This window comes from Vicugna pacos, chromosome 2 (assembly GCF_048564905.1).
Source record: "Vicugna pacos chromosome 2, VicPac4, whole genome shotgun sequence".
NCBI classification, from domain to species: Eukaryota; Metazoa; Chordata; class Mammalia; order Artiodactyla; family Camelidae; genus Vicugna; species Vicugna pacos.
Genome location: NC_132988.1, coordinates 88,384,192 through 88,405,787, shown reverse-complemented (window position 1 = coordinate 88,405,787; position 21,596 = coordinate 88,384,192). Strand labels below are relative to the sequence as shown.

General features: G+C 37.1%; 1 protein-coding gene and 1 non-coding gene across 6 annotated transcripts in view; both read right to left on the bottom strand.

Moving 5' to 3' along the window:
* The window catches only part of GABRA2 (gamma-aminobutyric acid type A receptor subunit alpha2), a 110,457-nt gene that overhangs the window by 69,545 nt on the left and 19,316 nt on the right, over window positions 1-21,596 (bottom strand). For 3 of the 5 annotated variants that reach the window (XM_072973709.1, XM_072973703.1, XM_072973694.1), the window contains exon 1: window positions 10,722-10,954. The exons of the other annotated variants lie outside the window; for them this stretch is intronic. The gene's annotated coding sequence lies outside the window, so the exon portion shown is untranslated. Of the gene's footprint in view, window positions 1-10,721; window positions 10,955-21,596 lie in introns of those variants that run through there. 5 annotated transcript variants of the gene reach the window in all.
* Window positions 18,944-19,047, bottom strand: LOC116276839 (U6 spliceosomal RNA). The gene has a single exon (XR_004186323.1). It is a non-coding gene; the product is annotated as a U6 spliceosomal RNA (small nuclear RNA).

Genomic DNA, 21,596 nt, shown 5'->3' with positions numbered 1-21,596 from the left:
GCAAGGGAAGGAGTGAAGATGTTCTCAAAGATCTCACTTCTACTACTACAAGTAAGATTCTCTTGTGAGGAGATTCCAGTGACCCCATCCTGTTTCAAGTTGTTAAAGATAGCACCCAGAGCACATGGGACAAGCTAGAACACTGAGAGTTCAAAGTTCAGTCTGGGCACAGGCTATTACAAATTTAGTATTCCTGGGTCCCTTAAAAACTTGGAACTTATTACATCACCAGCCTGAAATCCTATGTTGTTCTCTGAGTTCTGTTAGTAACCAGCCTAACAACTAAGTTATGAGAATTTAAAACTAAATCTATGCTGCTGATAAAAATTTACATTTTGCTCCCCAAATATATGTTAATTTAAAAAAGGATTCTCATGTTCAATATATAATAAGGACAAGCTTTTCCCTTTTTAAGATAACGAATTATTCTATAAATCAACATAATTTGAGGATTTTAGAACACTGAGAAATACAATTCATATGTATCACTAATACTGAGGGATTGAAAAAATCCCACTATGTTCATTTAATCATAAGAAAAAGTGCATAAGTTAAAAAGTATGCTAATTAACTTTTCTTTTATGACCTTTTTGCCATCCCCACAGAACACTGCTGTCAACAGTGATATTTCTGTTTAATTTGCAAAGTAAGTTTTCAATTCTTTCTTTACTATTTTATAGAAGGAAAGCATTTAAATGTAAGAGAAGTAAAGACTTTAAAAATACAATTTTTAATTGTAAAAATTTCAATTTCAAATTGTAAAAAATATAATTTCAAAAGCTTGTATAGGCCATGGCTTCAAACATTCAAAATTCTGCCTCCTCTATTTCTAGTCTTAGTAAAAGACACCATCATTTTGTCAGTTGTCAAGCTTTTAATAGTCTCAGTCTGAACGTCTTACTCATACCCTGCATTTTAATTGATCAGGGGGTTCTGTTGATTGTATTTCCTTCATTTCTCAACTTTTCCTTTCTTCTCCATCCTCACTGGTAATGCCCCCTGAAGTGGCCTCTTTTAGTTTTCCTGCCTCTAGTCTCCCAACTCATGTGATACCCTCTATGACACTGCTAACTGTAAATCAGGTTATGTCTTTTCTCTGATCATTTTTTTTTCTTCAATGACTATCCTTTGCCTAAAGATCGAGTTCGAAGATCACAGCATGGCACATCAGACCCTTCATGATCTTTGTCTCGTTTCCGTCCCGATCCAATGCTGTTCGACACTGTTATAGCCATAACATACTCCATATAAAATGTCCTCTCCTGTAATCCTTGTTCTCAAAAAAATAAGCTCGGATGACAATTCCTCTTTGAAGTTGTCCTTGCCACCTGGGGTGTTTGATTAGACTTCCTGCTGGTTCCAGAAGTTTTTACTTCTCCAAATGAAATAAATTATGCTGTAACTTCTAATGCATGAGGAGTTGTTAAATGGCTGTGTGTTGCCTCACTCTCCTCACCACTCAACAGCCCCCCAGCACGTTTTCCTACAGGAGTAACGGAGAATCACAGTTTACCACAGAATGATAATCATAGTGGATGATGATCAAAGATAAATACAAAATAAACTATTATCTTTATACCTATAGATAATCTGAAATAAATTACATGTAGGAAAAGTATTATGACAGCAAACTGCCGAATGACATTCATCACATATGGAAAACATTTTAAGGTAAAGTTTTAGATTTAGATGCTAAAAGCCTAAGATCATTTCCCTTTTGTTTCAAACAGAGTTCTGTTCTCCCATTCAACAATTCAACATTTCTTGTCTACAACATTCTGAAGTTAAATGTGTGAAGAGCCTTGTTGGCACCAGTACAAACCCTTGCTATCTTTCCCTGAATCTCCTGGATCAGCTTCAAAAAGAAACTCTGTACTTATAAAATGGAGCTTATTGATATTCTAATTTGATGACAGTATCCATTTCTTCTTAAAAATAAATTTGGCCTAAAGTATTATAAAAGGAAAAAAGAAATCACTTAAAGTAATTAACTTTATCACCCATCACTGGTTGCTGTTTCCCGACAGTCTGTGCATTGGAGAATGTTATGATTACTCTACACCTAACATGTAATTAGGGACTTTTAGAAACGTATGCATCAACCCTTAAATGCGTGTCCTAGCTGTTGAATTCCCATTGTGTGATAATAAAAGAAACTTATCCCCTACTAAGCATTTACTACTTGCATGGACTAGGTTAACTTTCTATATATTTTCAAGATGACCCTGTGAACTGTGCATGATTATATTCATTTTATCTCATCCAAATTCAGCAGTTACTAATAAGAGAGCTGTACTGAAACATTTTTGTGATGTAAAAATCCCATGCTTATTACTATCCCAATAATAAAATGTCATTCAAAAACAACCAATGAAATGGATTTTTCACTTAGTTTAAGACTGTTTGGTATCTTGAGTAGTGCCAGTACAATCAAACCAGATGTAGAGATATATATACACATATACATACACATATATATATTTATTTATTACACACTTGTCATTTAATAACTTAACCAATCTCAAGTTATATATTTGAGATATAATAATATAGAAATAATGATAAAGAAAATGACAGTGCATTTAAATATTAGTGCTAGTTTTGCAAAACATGTTATTTAAATTTTAAGATGAAAAGTTTATATGCACATGTATGTGACACACATACATATCATACATATACATATAAACTTTCCATTATATCATATATATGATGTATTATGTATATGATACATATTAATATGTATACACATCTACATATATATACATGGTATGTGTGTGTATATGTGTTATATACTGATGTGTCTATATTATAATATGAGATATATATATGTATATATTTGTGTGTGTATACACATACCAATAAATAAATTTTGGTGTTGTACTGCCCCATATGTAAGTCAAAAGCCTGTATCACTCTGTCTTAAATATGGAACTTCTCAAGAAGGCTACATTAAAAAAGATACTGCAAAATGGATAAATAAATTTTCTTCCTTTCCTTCTTTTTTCTTCCTGTTTTTCTTCCTTCAAAAAAAACATAATTGAGTGACTGACTGTTACACTATGTAATACACTCAGGTAAAAAGAGAGCATAGTATGTAGCCATCATGGTCTTTGAGGAAAGAGAAACAAGTAATTGTTGTCCATGAAGCATGTGTAAATGATAAAAATAATCAAACATGCTAAGTTGTGGTGTGAGGAGCTAGGAGGTGGCTGATGGTCAGAAGAGAGGTGACCCTGAACTCAAAACCGAGGAGTAAGAGAAGGCTTCTCAAGCCATCCTTTTATTTATAAAATGGGCTTCTTTTTAAAATTGTTTCCTTTTGCTCTCAGAACCTTTCCCTTCTACCATTTCAACTCATTTTGTGAGAGCAGGCAGATAGCTAGATATGAACAGAGAAAGGGGACACAGGCCAAATGGCAGGAACTGGGCAAAAAGCGGGGGCATGGGGCCAAATGCAGGAAACCGTACATCATGTAAACAACAGGGGTCCTTGGGCAGACAAAGCAGGAACCTCTGGATTGATAAGCAATCACACATTTTGGTGTGACAAGTGGCCTGGAAGCTGACAAAGAAATGTGGGAAAGGGCAGGAACTTCCACTGTCCAAATGCAACCTTTTGCTCATTATGTCCTCATTTCAATAAAATTAGCCTTGCAGATTAGAAATACCCATCATGCATTGATGCCATGACACTTCCAATAAGACTAAATAAGGACAAAAATCTTTCCTCCCTTCGGGAAGGTGGAGCTGGGATGAAAATCAGGGAATATGACCTCAAACCCCTCCCTCCCCAATGAATATTCCGCCCATTCATTTTTACACCCTATGTAATCAACTTGCCAACTTGCTGCCGCTCCCCTGAGCCTGCCCGCTCTCCCCTTGAGAGTGTACTATCCATCCCTTAATAAATCTTCACTTTACTTTCTTAACCTCCATGTCTCATCTCTGAATTCTTTCTGTGATGAGACAAGAACTTAATCACCAGCAACAATTTTATTACATGGTCCCATAGGTGAGAGCTAAAAAAAAAAAAGAGAGCTATTAACTGTAATGAATATGAATTCTTATGATAGGCCCTTTTGATGCAATTTTAGGAGACCTAGACTTTTAATTAGGGAGGAAAACCTCAAGAAAGTAGATTACAACATAGGGTTTGGACCTCAAAGTGACTGCAGAAACGTAACAGAAGAACTTAACAGAAAAAGTCACTAGACACAAGAGACAAATGAAAGGTTGGAGAAAAACAAAGACAACTATGAAACTAAAGGGATGATAGAATTTGCTGGCGGCCTTTCAAAATAGTTTGGGATGCTACAGCTCAGTCTGGTCAGAAGAATATTCATTTTAACTTAATTCAAGTTCCCAAACTCAGCATTCTTTATGATTCATTACATTATTTTACTTTGTTCTAGATGTATCCCTAAACCCTAAATATGCCTATATATTTTTCAAAATAATAAAATATTTTATTTTAGACATTTGCTACTAAAGGAAAAATAGAAATATGAGAAATGTTTTTTACAAACACAATTTTTAGAGTCAGAATATTTGAAAAGATATATATATGGGTAATAACACAAGACTTATGCATGAAAAACTGACCTTTCAAGGAGAGTGATTACAGACCATATTTGAAGTAAAAAGTTAAATTTACTCTTTACTAGTCTGTAGCATACCTTTAATTTCTCAGCTCTGATCATATGTCTTATATATTTCCATGTAAATATTCATGTTGCTTTATTCATTTTATGATTTGCATTTAAATTTTATCCTTTTTCCTTCTAGGCTCTAATACACTGTTATAAACAGTTGATCTTTCCCCTGTCCTAAATTCAGTTTCTAGCACCACTTCCTATAAAGGTATTTGTTATATCAACTTGTCTGTCGATACGTTTGGGGTTTTACCAGAAAATGATTCCCACTTTGTCCATCCTTACTTGTTCCTGCCGTTCCTGGGAGGCTGTTAAACTGCTGTTTCAGCTCGCAGGCAGTTTTAAAAGGCAGCTGTGGTACAACTCTAGCTAACAGATCAAAGAGATTCACACCATGTTTGCCATCACTGAGCTCAGAATATGGGACTCTAAGCCTCTTGCTCTAAGGGCAGAGAATCATTGACAAATGAGCCTTTATACCTCATGCAAGAAAAACATATCCAGTTTATAGTCACAGGGACAGTTAGAGCTAAATCATGGTATCCCATTTGTGCCCTGATCCTCCTCACCCACAGCTCTCCTGTTTGAAAGGAACTGACTCCACATTTCTGAAATATAATTCCAACTGTTGGGTCTCGGTATTTTGTTTATATTGTGACTCACCGATTATGATGGTAAAACAGAAATAGTAAGTAAGCTATATAATTTATTTTTCCATTAGTCCTCCCAGAAATAATGTTTGCTTCTTTTCTCAGTGTGAAGTTTTTATGAATCCCATCTGTAAATGTTCACAAGAATGTAAACCTAATGCAGAAATGAAATACATCATTTCCAGAAAGAACTGTGGCAGTTCTTTTAGTTCCTAAGAATCTTATCACCACATAAACGTAAAGAGGATAACTGGGATCCCCTTTAGCCCATGGGAAAAAAATTAAACAGACTTCTTAAGACTTATTGAGTCCTGTAATTTCATCCATTGTCCCTTTCCACTGACTGCACAGTACTTGTCTCTATGTGGCCAGAGGACAATGAAGCCAGATCACTATTAAGACTCATAACAAGGGAGACCACTTTCTGCAATCAAGAAGGCTGTGGGCCTCCATATTGATTTTAGAGAATGGCCGAGGGAAAAGTGCCTGGATTAGACATTTAATGGGGGATGAATGGGCAGGGCCAGACCTAGATCAAGCTGTAAAGTGAAAAGAGTTTTTCTCTGAAAGGTCATATTATCTTTTCATGCTTTACTGTCTTCCCTGGCCAGCAGAGCTGTCCCCATACCCCTCAAAGGTTCAACAATCACTCATTCAGCATCAACTGGGTACGTATTGTTTTCACAGTGCCGTAGAGGATATACAGAAGCACAAACGAGTTCATTGTTCTTTTTTAACTGTGTAAAACAAGAAACTGCAAATTGTAAAATAACAATAATGGTTACATTTACTGCATTTCTTGCTGATGCTTAAGCCCAAACCTTGTAATTATCTTTGACTTTTCTTTCTCACACCCATATCCAATCACTCAGGAAACCTGTTGGTTCTATCCAAAATCCAGCCACCTGTCAAGATTGCTACTGCTACCACCTTGGTCCCGGCTGCCCCCATCTTTCCTCTGGATAACCACAATGCCCTCGTTAACTGGTCTCCCAGCTTCCATCTCTGCCCTCAGACAGTCTACTTTCATTACATCACACAGTGGGGGTCTTATAAAACATGAGAAAATGGAATGATGCCATGCCTCCTCTTGGAACTCAAACTGAACTCCCCCTCTCACACAGAGTAAAAGCCAAAGCTCATATAACGGCCAACAAAGCTCTAAGTGATGTAAGCCAACCTCTCCATTACATACCTAGCTTTATCTCCCTCCATCAGTTTGGCCTCTTTGCCGTAGGCAGACTCCTACCTTAGCCTTGGAATTGACTGCAGCCCTCCACATGCTAGAATACTCTTTTCCCAGCCATCCATTTAGGTGACAGCTTCAACCTTTTTTTAAATCTGCATGGAAATGTCAACATCTCAATGAAGCCAATATTGACAACCTTATATAATTGGAAATGCTCATCTTGCCTTCAGTTTTCCTGCTACTCATCTCCCTGCTTTATTTATATTTATTTTTATTTTCTCCACAGCATTCATCACTCATACTACATAATGGATTTTACTGTGTGTATTTATTTCTACTCCATTCACAAAGATGTAAACTTAGGGGGAGGAATCTGTTTCATTCACTCATATAATCCAATGAATTAGAACAATTGCTCACACATACTTGACACTCAACAGACACCTGTAAAATAAATGAACACATTCATGAAAGAATGAATAAAAATAACTTTTATGTAGCATGTACCACATGCCAGTGCTTTGCTAAGTACTTTGCATATATTATCTTATCTCCTCTCATAAAACTCTGAGCTAGGTATTACTCCAAATGCAGAAGCTGACATTTAGAAAATGTTATTACTTGTCCAAGGTTACACAATCATAAGTGGCAGAGTCAGAACTGAAGCTCATTTCCAACTCTAAAACGTGGTATGCTGACCACTGTGACATGTTGAAAGTAGACTATTGTTTCATGGCAAGGTTCTGCAAAATCATAAGTTCTATTATGTAGGAAAGGATTTAGGACTGGGGAGCAGAAAGTAATTGTCAAGAGCTATGCTATTTCAGAGTTTAACCCTAATTTAGAAAGATAATTATACCCAGGCCTCCCTACAAGGAAGTTTGGAATCTAAGGTACAAGTGGTCCCAGGTCTGACATAGATGGGGCCAGACCAGATGACAGATCAAATCTGAGATAACCTGCCAAAGAGCACCCACTGGCACCAAGAGTGAGGGACGTGAAAAGGTCCTGGTGCTTCTTCAAGATGGGACCAATGGGATCTTCTTTTCAAAATAAGATACTGGCTCATAATTTCTCTAGAAAAAGGCAAGGAAAACAGAGGAAACGTGTGAATTTTAATTTTTTTTCCTTTCACGTTATTTCGTCATATCCTCATTCTCAATTCTTCCCTGAGAATTACTCCTAAATTTTTTTTAACACTTGACCTTCAGTTAGTACAATACCCAAACCATATGGTAAATTCAGCATTTTAAAATAAAGTAGGTGACTTTTTAAAAATCATTCAAACTGCTTGTTTGGAATAATGCAAAGCAAACAATCGGCTGCTCCTCGGTGGGTCTCAGTGCTTCCTCTCGAACTCAGCTCCATGTGGTCTCAAGAAGGACAATGCCAGGTCCCATCTAGTGGGTCCTTTTTGAAACACTATCTTGTTTCGAATTTGATCTGTCATCTGGTCTGGCCCCATCTATGTCAGACCTGCGGCCACTTGTATCTTAGTTTCCAAAATTCCTTGGGGGGAAGCCTGGTTATAATGATACACCAAATTCATGTTATACACACCTTACAGGCAGCCATGAACTGAGCAGACTCTCAATATGCACATTCTGATAAAAATATCCTAGGCTACTCCCTTCCCAGGCACCCTCCGCCCACACCAACCCTTCGCTTTCTTTCTCATTTGCCTGGTGAGTCATATCAGTGCTGGCAATTTATATTAAAGGCTTCAATCTCAGTGTCTTGCTTTCTTTTTTGCCAGTATTCTCTTAACCTGAATAGTCCTTCTAACTGCAACTGCTCACTTCTCACGGTATAAACATGGAGGAACGTACAGCCGTCAACAGAGTTCTGGCATTTCAGTGCGCTAAACAGTATTTTTTTAGACCTAAACATCCATCATGCTTTAAAAATACACCACCAGACTGTCTTCCTAAATGGGCCCTTAAACAGTGGTGGTCCCTCCCTTTGCAAGCTCAGTGAAGAGATAATATATCCTTTGGGGTCAGGCTATGCTCCGTTTTTCCCCCCAGTAGATCTTTTAACTGCAAATAACTTCTTAAATGGATTCTCAAATTTCTTTTTTAAATCAGAGTTATTATTAAATTAAAACAAGAGAAGAATGTTTACAGGTACAAAGCATTCACTTTAGCATTTCCTGCAGGATAGCTCATTTAAATATGTAGGATTCCTGACACCCCCATTGCCAAAGATGCCTCCTGGGCACAAGAGCTTTCAAATAATCAAGACTACACTAGGCACTGCACTCCCAGAGCATCACTGGAAGAAAATACAGTATGATCTAATATGCTGTATGTTTTCCTGCCTTGTTTTTTAATTATTTATATTTTTTCTGCATTCCTTTAAAATGACTGGGTCAGTGAGAATGGCACTTCAGATCTAAGACACCTTTAGGCTCTTTCTAAAGACACATTTCATCAGCTCATTAGGTCACTGAAATTAACTGTGGTTACAACATTTCTATTTACATTCCTCATCCATTGTTCTCATAAGGGCGATGTATGTGTTACCTATTCCAAGAGTCAAGAGCGTTCATCTCCATCTTCATTGAACCTGCTGAAATGTGACATCTCTTGCTTCACATCAGGTGCCAAGGTCACATCCTTGTTAATTGTTAGTTGAATCACAGGCACCGTGTACCCGCCCACATCACTCCTCAGAAAAGAACACCACTTCTTTAGCTGTTTATCCTTTCAACTCCTAAAACTGATTTCTTCAACCAGTGCTCTGCTGTGCTCTTTAGGAAACCTTAATAATTCTGGAGTTCTCTGACCATCAAAATCAGCCTTCTTTGGCTCTACTTGGAATCTCATCTCCTAAGACTTCTAATTGTATCCTCCCATTCAGTTCCTGTCTGTGGATTTGCTAAAGTCAATCTACTTGTCAGTTTTCAGATTTTCTTGAAATCTCCCTTTCAATAAATAACCTGCCTGCCTCTGCCTCCCCACACCCTTGCCCGGGCATGAAACAGCCTGGCAATTATCTGGGCGGGTAAGACAAAGTTGCTGAGCAGGAAGTGGCCACTGCTTTTCAGCTTCCCAGATGCAGGGTATCTAAAAGCTTTTCTCCTTGGTGCTTCTCAAGCAATCACAGCGTTCTATCTGAGTAAGTGTGCCTTTGAGAAATCTTGAGTCTGCATACCAAAATCACTTCTGAGACTCACATAAGCCCTGGGTCTGCAGAAATTGTCACAGGACAATCAGGAACAAATTTAACAGTTTCAGAACAAGTACGTTCCTTTTTCCTAGGGAGGCAAAAGGAGCTGTGACCCCGTGGTGGTTTGATCTAGTGTTTAGGGGAACCCCTATTTCCCAACCCTCACATTTTCACAGCCCTTTCTCTTTCCTGAGGGAACAATATTGAAATAACACTTCCATCCCCATTTGCTGCTCATGCACCACTGCCCCCTCAAACGAGAAATAACTTTTGTGACAACTGAGGTTGAGAGAAGGAACTGAATTTGTTCAGCTCTGCTACACTCTTTGGTTTAAGACCCACCTGCCCCAGGAGGTCTGTGTCCTGTGTTCTTGTTTCCTGTGATGAGCACACAGCGTCCGGCATAAGCTTGTCATCTAGAGACAGAGCTAAAGTGTCTGTTGGGGTCCCATACACATGAAACAGTGACCAGGAACACGGATGTCTATCTGCCAGCCCAAATACTCCCCGGGGTGAAATATTAGAATGCCTGGCCATGACCACAGTCCCCAATACTAGTCTGGTCAGAAATAAAACTGATATTCTGACGTCCATATGTCTGCTTCCCAGGTCTAGATTTTATTTGAGTTGGGATTTTAGGAGAGGAATAAAGAAGTCTTATGACTGGCCTCATAGACCCTCAATGACTAAAGAAAAGCAATTGCACATGCTTGTCACCCAAAATGTTGAGTTTCAGTTGATTAAGTCTGTGTGAAGTTTAAAGACCTCAGTTTGAATCTGAATACTGTAATTTCCTATTTGTAAATATTGGGCAAGTTATTTAATCTCTCAGTGCCTAGGTTTCCTCAACTATGCATTCAACTAATATTTAATGAGCACATACTCTGTGCCAGGTTCCAATCTAGGATCTGAGGACACGCAGTGTGCTCACACACAAACAGCATAAAATGTCTACATGTATGGAGCTTTTATTCTGTAAAACTGAAAGAGTTCTACAACATAAGGTCAGTATAAGGGTTATATGGGTTAATATATAAGATGCACTGACAGTGGTACCTGGAGCAGAGTAAGCACTCAGTACGGGATGATGATGATGATGACGATGATGCTCTTTGCGTCATTTAGGGAAACAATGCCATCTCTGAGTAAATCGTGCTATTGATGCAGTTCTTCCTTCTCTGTGATTGTTGCTGAGCTTCATTCAAGATGTGCCATGGATGCAATGATGATTCTTACATGAAAAGATTTCATAAATTCTGATTGCTAAGCTCCGCCCTCAATCTCTACACTCAGCTCCTTACAGGATACTGCTAATTAATATGCTGTGCTGTGTCAGGAGGGATCTTTTTCTGACATTGAACGTACAGGGCTTTCATTTTCTGCGTGCGTTGGGTTTTGCAGCATTCAAGCAAAATGTGCCTGGCATGTCATGCTTTAACGGGATTGTGGTAGGCAATACTAAAAAAAATTATTTTCTCATGGTCTTCTTTGTGGCAGTAGGACACTGCTAAACAAATACATCTAAGACGTTAATGAGGATATTGAGAAAACAGAATTGGCATTTCTTTAAGAATATGCTAATCATTTTTCAGCTACACACATTGGCTAGTTAGGGGTTCCAAGCTCACATGTTTGCTGGGTTATTTCTAATATAGCAATGGTTCCCACAGCACCCTCCTGCCCTCAGGTCCACGCACAGCCACTGTCTCCAGGGCAACTGATACAGATCCATTCTCAGATAGAACTCCCCTCGCACACTTCTCACAGAATCCTTTAATCTCCATGTCACACCAGTTATGAGGACCTTATGTACTAGCTTGGTTACTTGTTAGACTTTGTCCTCCTGAATCCCTATCTATCCATCAGTAACAGGTCCATTCATCTCAGCCACATTAATGTTCTCCAAGTAAGGACTGATGAATTGTTTTCACAGCTAATGGGTAACTGTCAACACACCTCCTTTTCTTCCATTCCTCCCATTCCTCCTTTTCATCCATTCATTCAACTATCAAAACACATGTCTGTTATTTACAAATGTTATCATCTGCAATAGCATCTTCATTTTGAAATGAAATGAAAACCTGGAGAACTTAAATATTATAGTGTACATGGGGTCATAAAGCTAACATGCAGTAGAAACATGAACTAAAATACTTTCCTCCTGACCCAAAGTCTGCCAATCTACAGACACTGGTCTGGAGAAATTTACCAAAAATGATCTATTTGTGTTGTAAAGTCCACCAAAAGTCACTCACTGCAAATTTAAAGAGATATTCTGCAACAAATCCTTATGGGACCTGACATTCTCCAACACATTCTTTCCACTTACATTGTAAAATTGAATGCAAATCACTCACTCCAAATTTAAGGAGATATTGTTCAACTAAATCTTTCTGGGCCTTAACATTCTCTGACAATTTAGGGCCCATCTTCAACTGTGGTATCATGATATCCATGACATTCACTCTGTGGGACCTTAGAAAAGGCCCTGGCAGCCCAATTGAAGATCAGATGATTAACAAGTGTCATAGCTTTCTTTACACAGTAATGCGTTACTGAAACAACACATCTATAATTGCCTGTTTCTAATATATATATAATTTCTTAAAACTTTTATTCATGCAGATGTTGTGTTTTTAATATACTTTTTAAATTATTTTTATTGAGGTGTACATATATAAACACATCAGGAAATATTTTAAAAACTTTTGGTGAGCTCTAATTGTTCAGAACTTTTTTTTTCCAAAAATAATTGCTTTCAACATGGACAGACTCCTCAGTGATTTTTATTTTTGTTTACAATACAATGATAAATGACAGCATGAAAGATCTTGGGGAGCAATGGGAGCTCCACTCACATCCCTGAAAGGGAGGGGCAGAAAGAAGAAAATTGACAGGTGACTAGAAGATTCCCCTCCCCCACCCTGCTGGTTCTGGGAGCAACGAAACTGGATAAAATGCCTTCAGGTTCCTTGGGAATCTGATTTGTTCAGGAAATCCGAAAATGATAAAGACAACATTCCTTAAAGCTTTCAAGCTTCAAGTAACTTAATTAAAAAAAAAAAAACTGCTCTGCATGATACAGGTAAACTTATACTCTACCCAACGAGAAAAGCACTATTTGGAAACAGAACTGGATTCAAAAATATGTAGATGAAATCATTATAACAAAACCACTAAAAGCTACTAAGTAAAAGATTCAGGATGGTCTCTAAACTTTTAATGATTGATTGTAAGCATCTGCCACGTGGTTGCTGGTCATTTTTAAGCCAAGAGAAATTCAAGTCTTAGTAGACTTACAGGCAGTAAAGCAGTGCTTTGCAAAAGGACAACAGATGATAAAGTTAAACTGATTTTTTCAAACTATTAAACATTTATTGAGTGATAATCTATGCAAGATGTTGTGCTAAGTGCTGTGTGGATTAAGCAATCAAAATGATTTAGTTCCTATATTCAAGAAATTCATAATCTCCTCAGGAAGAGGCATGTACAAAAGTAACAATAATTCAGATCTTCCCTATGGAAGTAAAACTGAGCAGTTTGTGCCCATCTGCCTAAGTCAAAAACCTTTGAGACAGCTTTGATCTTACTTCTTCTCTCACCTGTCTAACATGCTATTTTTCCACTACTTGAAAGACATACCAAAAACAGATGTTTTTGAAAAATGAGTAAAGCTGCAATAGGTAAGACAGATGAAAGGGGATGGATAATGAATGCAGGGAGTGAAAGAATAAAGTATTTCAACAAGACAGAGGAGGAAGTGAAGGGGGAGTTCTAAACATTAGTGGTGACGGCTAACCAGGAAGCATTAATGGACAGAGCTAAAAGACGTTTCCACCTGCGGAGGCAGAGTTGGTATGAGGTCTCCAAGCTCAGAAGACTTTCGAAATACACACACACACAATGGCAGCTGAATCCCTGAGGACAAATGAGAACACCGTCAAGAATGAAAACGGAGGCAAAAAATACCTCCATGCATTAAAGGAGAGAGAGGTCATCAGAGAGAAAACAGGCAAAAACACTAATACCAACTAAGAAATATGACAAGATAATGGCTATTTGAGACTATATAAGGACTTATAACTAATTTAAGGAACAATTTAGCAAAGGAAGGCTTAAAGAAAAAAATTAACTTTATTTTACAGAATTTAGTCTAATGTGTAATAGTCAAGACTTTCAGCAATAAAGTTAATATTCTGAGACAATTTCATAAGACATTTAATAAAGATGCAAGAACATTAACAACGCTGAAAATGGCTTTTAAAGACATTTATTCAATATAGGCAAGGGTGATAAAAAAAATAAAATGTTATGAATGTATCAATAATGCACTTTAAAAGTAGGTCATTTTAGAATATATAATTTTATTTATATTAATGGCAACTTTGAGCCATAACTGACATCTAAAGTGCATTGTTGGATATAATTCAACTTTTTCGTAACAATTTTAAGGGGAAAGTACATTCTCATATAATGGTTTAAAAGTATAACACCCACAGCTGGTAATCATGTCACATAAAAACTGAAACCAAATTTCTTTACCTCTTGCTAAAGGTTCATAAATAAGACATTTTTTTGACCAAGTGTCACATTCATGTTATATCTCTTCCTGTAGATGGCCTGTTATCACCTCTATAAAATGTTTATTGCTACACAATTAAGGAGCAAGTTAGATACCAAAACTTGGAATCAGAGAAATCTAAGTTCAAATCTGAGTTGCACAGTAATAATTTTGTGATCCTGTGCACATCACTTAAATTGTATGTGCTGCAATATTCTCACAGATGGGGCTCATAATGCCAATCTGACAGTGTGCTTGTAAGAATTAAATGACACCAGAGAGAATGGCTACCATCAAAAAGTCCACAAACGATAAATGCTGGAGAGGGTGTGGAGAAGAGGGAGCCCTCCTACACTGTTGGTGGGAATGAAGTTTGGTGCCACCACTGTGGAAAACAGCATGGAGATTCATTAAAAATTAAAAATAGACTTGCCATGTGATCCAGCGATCCCACCCCTGGGCATATATCTGGAGGGAACTTTAATTCAAAAGGATACATGCACCCCAATGTTCACAGCAGCACTATTTACAATAGCCAAAACATGGAAACAATGAAAATGTCCATCAACAGATGACTGGAAAAAGAAATAATGGAATACTACTCAGCCATAAGAAAAAATTAAATAACGCTATTTGCTGCAACCTGGATGGAACTGGAGATCGCCATTCTAAGTGAAGTAAGCCAGAAAGAGAAAGAAAAATACCATATGCTATCACTTATATGTTAATCTAAACAAAGACATAAATGAACTTATTTACAAAACTGAAACAGACTGACAGCCATAGAAAACAAACTTATGGTTACCAGTGGGGAAAGGGGTGGGAAGGGCGAAATGGGGAGTTCGAGATTTCCAGATACTAACTGCTATATATAAAATAGATAAACAGCAAATTTATACTGTATACCACAGGGAACTATATTCAATATCTTGTAGTAACCTACAATGGAAAAGAATATGAAAATGAATATATATATGTATATGTGTGACTGAAACTTTATGCTACATACCAGAACCTCACAGAACATTGTAAACAGACTATATAAAAAAGTAAAAAAAAAAAAAAAGGATTAAATGAAATGATGTCTGTAGGGTACACTGTGCTTGGCATAGACAAAACACTAAAAAAAAGATATGTGTTTAGTTAGTAGCAGCAGTTGTATTAGTTTTATAATGTGCAACAAATTATTACAAACTTAAGCACTTGAAACAACATCCCTTTAGGAAGCAGAGCTTGGCACAACTGGGTCCTCTGCTCAGGGTATGAGGCTGAAATCAAGGTGTCTACTGGGCTGGGTTCCCTTCTGGAGACGCTGGGGAAGGCTGAGCTTCCAAGCTCATTCAAATCGTTGACCAAATTCAGCTCCTCACACTGTATAATATAACACTGTATAAGGTCCCAATTTCCTTGCTGGCTGCCACGGCTCATCTCCTAGAGGCTGTCAACACTCCCGGCTACATGGTCCTCTCCAGCAACGGAGAATCTCCTTCACGTCAAGTGCCTTTCATGTTTCAAATCTCGCTGACTACTCCATCTCAGATCCTTAGAACCAGATTTAAAGGGTCCATCTGATTATGTCAGGCCCTCCTGAGTAACCTCCCTTTCTTAAAGGCAGAGTGCCGCAAAGCAAAACCTAATCGCGGGACTGATGCATTCGCAGTCCCAGGGATTAGACAGGACTTAAAAAAACACACAGCAGGAATCTTGAGGGATATCTTAGAATTCTACCTGCCACAGTAACAGCCCTAATAATTGTCTACTGCCTAACACTTTCAATCATTTAAAACATTTATCTTTTTTTTTTACTTTTTTTTTTTTAAACTGAAGTACAGTCAGTTACCATGAGTCAACTTCTGGTGTACAGCATAATGTTTCATTATTATTAAACATACATATAATTGTTAAATATAAATATAATTGTTTTCACATTCTTTTTCATCATAGGTTACTACAAGATATTGAATATAGTTCCCTGTGCTATACAGAATAAATTTGTTTTTTATCTATTTTATATATAGTAGTTAGTATTTGCACATCTCAAACTCCCAATTTATCTTTTTTAAGGTTTGAAGAAATCATAAGTAATTATGATCAGAAGCCTAATAAAATCCCTTAAGTTGTTATATCATTAATGTTTAATTATATTTATACACAGGAGATACAACATATTTATGGGAATTTGAATTTCTAAAGAAAAGCCAAAAGAAAATAGACTACCGTTTACTTGCCTACTCATCCTTTCTCAGAAGCACCTTATTCCCCTGTTTCGTTCTGTACACTTCCAGAGACATAATCTTGAAAGCCAGGAATTTCCTTTCATTTAATTCTAATGGTGATAAGAAAAATCATGCAGTTCACAGATTCTGACAAACTAAAAGTTTGATTCTGCTACAAGCTTCCACTGGAAAGGCAGCCCCAAAAGGAGTTGAATCATGCTAGCCCCAGGGTAAGGAGTTAAAAATCATCCGATTTTATCAATTCCCTTACAAAAACAACCACCCATCTGCTGTTTTTAAAGAACCTCTCATTTGAACTCATTGTTTCTTAAACTGTGAACAAATTTCCATGTTATGACATATTAGCAAGAATCAAAGGGCCATTGGGAAGTTGACTACCAAACACCTACCACATGCCAGGTACTTTTATGGGACTATTACACACAACATTTCATGTAATCTTTTTTAACATTCTAAGGAATTTTCATTGTTTTATATCTATTTTACCTATAAAAAACTGAGGCTCAAAGAAGATAACTAATGTGTAAAAAAAAAACAAACATACAATTAGAATGTGCGAACACCAGAATGCAAACCTAGGTTTATCAGGCTCCAAACCTGATATGGTTCCTGGGTATACCATACTACCTCGTAAGGTTAGCATGGGTCACATGGGGACAAAGGAAATGCATCTAGGAGAAAGAATGTTTGCATTTAATATTCCTTCATTTCTTTGGTTTTCATAGACATATCCCTCTTTCATGCACCATGTTCTTTAAATGCGACTCACAACAAGTCAGTCAGGGCTGAAATGTGTATGACTAATCGCATCACTGCATTATTAATTCTGCAAATAATCTAAGTACTCATTGATTGCATATCAAGCAATGTTGGAATTATTTACATAAAACACATGATCTTCTTGTGTCCTTATTAGCTATTCTTAGACATAATAACAGCAAAAGCTTTGATTCAGATCAAGTAAGGGGTAAAATCAGCAGAATGACAGTCAAAGATTCTGGCCTTACTTCACCAATGCCCTAACAGATTTTCTACTAATCAATGTCCTTTCTGTTGCTTCATATCTGAACCCAGATCCAAATCCAGGACATATGTCCAAGTCAAGGCTGACCAAGAAATGTGATAAAGAGACCCCCCCCAAACAAATAAATAAGTGGGATTGCAAACCAGTCTTCATTTTTCAGAGGGACTTATCCAGAGGCTCCCAGAGCAGAGGTTTTCTCATTGCTATTGACCACCCCTGTTGGATTTGGGGGTTCTTAATTCCTGATTTATCAGATAAAGGCTCTAAAGAAACATGCATGGGTTGGAATGCTCATTCTATCACAAAATAATTATGTGACAAAGGGAAAATACTTGGTCTCCAGCTCTCATTTTCTTAATGAGAAGAAAAAGTGGGGCTCATCAAACTACCTGTCTCCCTTGTGGGACTAATAGTGAATATTAAATCCTAGGTGAAGTGCTTAGCATATTACCTGGCACTCAAAACATGGCAGGTACTATTATTACGGATTTATTATGACTCACATCATTTTATAATGTTATTAGATAACCTCTGCAAGACAACTAAAAAATTCCAATAGTCTGTATGAAACTAATAATGGTTTTGCATAATCTCAACATAGAAAAACATTTAGACTTAATGCTTCTCGGGCTTTTGAAATACATTTTTGTCGTCTTGTTTTTGTTTCTATCACGTGCAACTAGTGGCTCTTACAGTGCTTTCATTTCGGTGTTAGAATGCAGTCCCGAATGCCCTACAGACAACAGGACCCATGGGGCCTCTGGTTCACAAGTGTCACTCATGTGTTCATCCCAATTCAGCAACAGCAAAGGCCGCTGAATGAGTCCATTTCACTATAGTAAATCCAAGCTCATCCTAATGGTTCTAATAATATGTGCTGTTGAATTTAAGGTTCAGCACAGCAACTGAATCCACTTATCAATCAACATTGTTTCTGAGAAGAGTGCCTCACTGTAAGAAATGCTGGAGGTCCAAATCACCAGCATTTAAAGATAAAATTCACTTTTTTTTTAAACAGGGCTTATTAAAGATGTTTAATATATAATAAGATCACTAATCACTGCAGAAAAGAAATAATACACAATAAACAATTCTGTGATAAATTTATATCTGTATCTCATTAATAAATTTCAGATGGATAACAAGGTTATATGTACAAATTGAACTTTATAATGCCTAGAAGAAAATATAAACAATATATGTGAAAAATGTACATCGGAGAAAAGTCATCTTAAAAATCATGAAAGAGTTTTTAAAGTAATAGATTTTTAACTTTTTTTTGTATTGAAGTATAGTTGGTTTACAATGTTGTGTTCATTTCTGGTGTACAGCATAGTGATTCAGTTATACATACATATATATTCCTTTTCATATTCTTTTTCATTACAGGCTATTACAAGATATTGAATATAGTTCCCTGTGCTATACAGTAAGACCTTGCTGTTTAGCTATTTTAAAAAATATAGAACACTTCATGAATTCACGTGTCATCCTTGCACAAGGGCCATGCTAATCTTCTCTGTATCATTCAAATTTTAGTATATGTGCTGTAGTGAGCACTAAAACTTATTGTTAAATGCCTAAACTGTATATGAGAACCCCAAATAAGGAGCTATCCAAAGTATAAATGCGTCTGTGTATTTTTATGTTGGAGCATTGGATTCACGTACAGAGTCAACTGACAAATAGTGAATTCTAGGTATTCTTCCAGGCACTGAGGACATAGTAGCAAACTAGAAAGATGTGGCCTCTGCTCCTCATCCATTTAATTCCACTTTCCCTGGCAATTATTGTCATGGAGGTTTGAGATTTCAGGCTAACATTTCAAAGACCATCTCCTCTTAAATACCTGAAATTCAGGCTCTGGTTTCACAGCCCAAACAGCAAAGCTCTTTATGCTTAGGAGTCGGGGAAGAAGGCTTTGAAGGCATAGCAAATCAAGTTGTCAAAAAAGCATAATAATCAAATCATAAACACACTAAGCGTGTTGGCCACAAAACATAGTTTCTGAATCATATCTTGAAACAAGATATGACTTGTATCATCAAGCAGTGCCCATTATCTGTCACTATCGAAGATGAGTTACACCCTGAGAAATGGGTACTTCTTGCTATGAATGGTAATCTTAAAGCTGCCAAATGTCTTCAGTTCTACTTCTGAGTACATTGTAGAGTCGTACTGCTCTGCCCCCTGGAAGTTAAACATGTCGATGTGCCTGCCTTTGAGCGAAGAATCTGAGAAGTGACATTGTCTTGGCAGAAGCTCTAAGCGACAGTATGTTCCTGATCCCATGTCTTTTCCCTGACACCGTGACCAGCAATATTTTAGATGGCGAAAGTCCATCACCTTGAGACCCTCAGGGAGGATGATGTGTCAGAGAGCCCAAACCCTGCACACCCATCCAACCTCAGTGAACAGTGTCGGGTCATAAGCAATAAGAGAGAATAAAACATGTTTTAAGCTGAGACTTGTTACTGCAGCATAATTCAGTTAATTCAGACTAATACACTTAGTAAACAAAGGTAAGTCTCTGACCCTATAAAATTGAGAGCCAGCTTAGAACAGTGGTGCACAAAAGTCCCTCTTCAAAGATATTGAGGAAAATCCTAGCCAGACTCACCTGGTGACAGAGTGATCTTTCTATACACATTTTTTTTTCATTTTTAACTAAAAGATCACTAATAAAGTACTATTGGAGAATAAAGGAAGATACCATTGTTTTTAACCAGAAACTTAGGATGATTCAGTCCAGTGTTTGGGCCACCTGTATCAGAATGAAGACCATTTGATGAAATGCAGATTTTTGGGCATAATTTGTGAATTACTGAATATTTGTTAAATGTGCATTTGACAAATTCTCCAACTGATTCCTTCATACCCTTCATGAGAAATCTTGGTTTAGGGCCGGGGGCTGCAAACTAATAGTTCTTTGTTATGTTTTGTTTGAGTTGCACAAGATTTTGTTTTGATTAGAATTAGAAGTGATTGGCATTTAAATTAAAAAAAAAACTTTCCATAAAAACTGATATTTCCAACAACTTTCAAAAAATAATTGGAGTATCTAGCAACTCTGATCTCAGACACATATGGCAAGAATCAGAAGAAGTGGAACTCTCTTTAAACAAGAAATATATGTGCTCCAGTTCTTCAGTCTTCATGATGTCAACTCATTCTTCTACTTGACCTGCCCAAGAGAAGCGCTAGTTTGGGTCCCCATATTCTTTTTTCTGAGTGTTTTGTTATATGGACTGGATATTATGGAAAGTGGGAAAAAAGAAAGCCACTGAAGAGTGTTGGGCAAAAGAATTACATAATTAAATCTAATTTAAAAATAACCTGGCAATGTAGAAAGTAGGGTAGGGCTGGGTTTATACACTCAGGTGTTTTGGGACACTATTTACTGGCCAGGCAGGCAGCATGACTGAGGGGCATGAACTGAATGAGAACGCTTATTAAATGTGGAAGATCTACCTTCTCTAGTAGGGAAAGCTGTTACTTAGTTTCAATTGCTGTCATCAGTTCAATTTCAATTTCAATTTCTGTCATCAGGAATTTCAGCCTAGGATGACCAAATCTGCCATTTTTAAAAGAGGAGACAGAAATCCACAATTTTATTGCAAGGGTCCTGATTTCTAAATGCTTTAGGCTGAGTATTTATTTAAAAACAGAAACACACCAATCATGTTGATATCTGTGTATTGAGGATACAGAATTAAAGTCAGGAGACTAGGAACGAGTAAAGAAAACTTGAAAAACCATTCTCAGATGGATTTTTAGCTCTTGTAGTTTGACAAATGTGGATACCATTAACCACTACAAAGAGAACCACAGGAAGAAAAGCAATTTCAGGTGGCAAATTCATGAATTTAGTTTCTAGAAGTTTGAGAAATGCGTGCATGAAAGGACACGGCTCATCAGGAGTCTATTCACTTATTCAACAAATATTATGATTATCTACCTTCTAGAAGCAGTACACATACACTTGGGGCTAGAACAACAGACAAGGAGGCATAAATCTTTGACTTTAAAGCTCTTAGATTCCACTAGGTGAAAGATAGAGTTACCAAAAGAGCATGTTAATATTATGGCAAATACAGTAATGGGTAATT